We start from the raw sequence: 3,664 nt of genomic DNA, 5'->3' as shown, positions 1-3,664 counted from the left end.
TTATTATTATTATTATTATTATTATTATTATTATTAAATAAACGCAGTCCGTTAAAAATGTCGTTGTCGCTTGAGATATCTAAACTCGAAAGACAGAAGAGGTTTACTCTACTTTCCGTCTTCCGCTTCCTCCGCGGCCGATTGAAATTGTAAACAATCCATGCCCAGACTTGTCCATCAACTATTGTGACCAGTTGGAAGAGAACGAGGAACAGGCGTTCGGTTTCTTTCAACTATCCAGCGTTTAGTTTGTATCCAAGAATTGAGGGGGTATGATCTGCTTTAACTTTAACGTAGTCTAACTGGGAACTGTTTTAGTTTCTTCCTTTTCTTCTCCTTCTAAGACTGGGAAGACTATTGACAATTGACACTATTATTGTCATTGACTTCAGTAGTCAATAGACTTGATTGAATAGAGGCGGCCTCTGCAACCTATCGTCCTACATTCATGATGACTAGATCTAGATCTAGAATCTAGATCTAGATCTATTCTTGTCTAGATCTAGATTCTAGATTTAGAATCTAGTTCTAGGAGGATTAAATCTAGATTATATGAGACGCATTATTTATTTTGATTTGCCATGAGCCTGCCTATTGAGGTCAATAATAGGCGATTTTTTTGTTGTTTCGTTTGTTAAAGTCAAGACTTGAGTATGTTATATCTGATGTTTTGCAGTTAGGTTGCGTCCCTGCTCTTTGTGTAGCCTATTTCAAATAGTATTTGGTCATCAAGACTTCTGGATTTCTTCTCTGGATGTAAACAAACGAAACAAATGGATCGTGGACTTTAACTAGATCTAAATCTAGGTCTAGATCTAGATATAGATCTAGATCTAGATCTAGGCACTTGGATAAAAATTTCAATGCTTTCAAATTGCTTTAAAAACAATACCAATGCAAAGAGCTCAGTAATGCGATTCCAACGCTACCTTAATTATTGCTCTATGTTGAACCGTTTTTGAGATGGCATTTTAAAGATCTTTTCGAGGTGAAAAAATTTACATAGAAAAAAAGGAAATTTTTGTGATCGAAACAGCAAGAAAAATAAGGGAAATGACTGTTAGCTGCTTCAGTCTCTGCTGCGTACATGATGCAAAAACCAAACAATTATTTGCAACATGTTCGAACAAGTTTTTCTTTTAATTCGACCAACTCCGCAAGCATTTCTGGATTTTAAAGTAAAGTACTGTAAAGTCAGGATTTATTCTGGTGAGCTGTCAATAAATCCAATGGAACAGTGGCAGGTTGTGATCAGGGGCTGTGGAAAGAAAAAAAAGGAAAGCAATGAATTCATCAATGAAGTAAATAAATTCATTTTTGAGCAGTGGATGGAAATTTGACATTTTCACACTACAACTCTAGTTGAGGGAGGGTGTACATGACTAGACAAGAGAAAAAACATCTTCTAATAAACATGTATCTTAAAACAAACTGCACAAAGTAAGTGAAAATTTAAAGAGATATTTAAATAACAAGCACACACAAATAAAAAATTAAGAAGAAAAAATATTTAAAGACAATATATAAGCACACAAAAGAAGTAAAAACTTGCGTGAAATCGATGGTCTAAAACAGTAACACAGAAACAAAACAAGGCTGTTACATTTCCCTCCCCCCCACCCAAGACTCCTTACTGATTGTTACATGGTGCAAATTCATGAAAATTATACAACAGTGATACATATTATATTCCAAAATTTTTAATAATAAATCATAACTTCTACTATAAAACATTCTTCAATACCGTTTAAGGGGTAATAAACGCCAACAGTACACGTTAGCGTGGGTTAATTTTGCTTTCCGCAATGGCCGCCATGACCTCCCGGTTTACGCTCAGCAGAGCGCGATCGATAATAGGTCATGCCCATTCATAGAGAGTGACCTATTTAATTAGGGCTCACACGCTTATATATGCCTCAACGTACAACATTGAAATTAACAAATAAAAGAGATAAAAGGTTGAAGAAAACATTGTGAGGAGTACGTTAAAAAAAAAAGATATACTCTTTAAATATAAAAGCTTGAACTTACCTTATTTTCAACTCCTTGTAACTCCGAACACACACAACTGATCCCGAAGTGGAAAACGCCATAATACGCGCCTTTCTTTCCTCTAAAATTTGATAGGCGGAAGTAATCCATAAATTGAAAAGAATACTATAAACAAAACAAATAGGTACCCCCCGATTTCTCTCACAAAACGCTGCGGTCGCCGGCGAACGAAAATCTCGTGCTTACTTTAACGAACGGAACTGCGGGATCACCCAATAATATTCTCAATTATTGAGTGCTTTATCTTATCAGTAGTTCCCACCCCCCTTATTTGAGCCTAGATCTAGATCTATACGTTTGATGTGCGGCAAGCTAAGATATCAAACCTAACAACAGCAGAAACATCAAATGATGGTAAAATTCAGGGGGGCATGCCCCCCTCAAACCCCCTACCATATTTTTATTAGGTCAGGGAGGCAAATAACAATTCTGGTGTGGAACTACCGAAAAAGCGCCAATTATTGTCCCCACAATAAAAAATCGAAGTGACTTTCTCCAAATGTTCGGGAAGATAAACTTGAACTCTATTTCTCCGAACAGTTTCCATTTTCGAGATTTTTTGGTTATTTGCGAGATTTAGGCGTCATCTTTCAGTCTGCCATTCTGCGAGGACTGGGAAGAAGCATTTTATGCATCAAATTCAACTTCTAGAGCTAGAGATTTTTAAGGCCAGCGCGAACGAGTCCGAATATAATTTTTATCTATTCGGACTCGAGTCCGAATATGAGTTTTATCTATTCAGACTTTGGTCCAAAAAAAAACATGTTTTATTTATTCGGACTTAGCTTTTTAAGTGAGTTATGTGTTTGTAAGGAGGTTACATAATATAACTGTCGTCGGGGGATTTTACGTAAAACCAGAATTAGAACTAGAATTGCTTACAAGGACTGTGTAATTGTGTCAAAAGTCAAAAGACTGCACTCTCATTAGATCTATCCAATGGCAGTGTCTAAGTACACGGTTAACTGACAACCCATGGTCTTTCCACCTCTACAACAGCATCATCATTACTTCCACCACCATTTGTCTTTCCACATGTTTAATTTCATTTTGTTGTGTGTGTTATAGTTTTTCTGTAATGATTATTATTTTATTTTTAATCACATCGCACAAAATGGACAGCCGTGGCCTCTTTCCAACACCTCTAACCACAGCAAGCCGAGAGTGCGATATCGCTACGCGCAATCTCATTGGTCGACCTATTTAATTTCAAATTTGGCTCCGGCAAGGTCAACTCGACTTAGTTGTTCTGTTCAAACTACTGATCCAGGAAGGGCCAGTTTAGATGGATCTAGATATGATCTAGTAACTGGATATAGCCTACGTCTCCATTGTTATATTATAATTTTTTTAAATTTCATATGCTGGAAATATTTTGGAACAAGGGTTGGAAGTTGGAAGTGACGTCATGCTGGACTCAATTATTCAGAGTCCGAATATAATTTTTGTCTATTCGGACTCGAGTCCGAATAGTCACTTTGGATTTTTAAATGTCTGAATATTCAGATTTCAGTTGTTTGTGGGTGTGGTGTGGTGGGGTTGGGGCAACGTTCCCGGACCATATTTCTTTTGAAAATACCTTCAAAAGGTACTGCGAGAAAACAAGACTGAT

This window comes from Aplysia californica, unplaced genomic scaffold (assembly GCF_000002075.1).
Source record: "Aplysia californica isolate F4 #8 unplaced genomic scaffold, AplCal3.0 scaffold00312, whole genome shotgun sequence".
NCBI lineage: Eukaryota > Metazoa > Mollusca > Gastropoda > Aplysiida > Aplysiidae > Aplysia > Aplysia californica.
Note: the sequence above shows the minus strand (reverse complement) of the source record.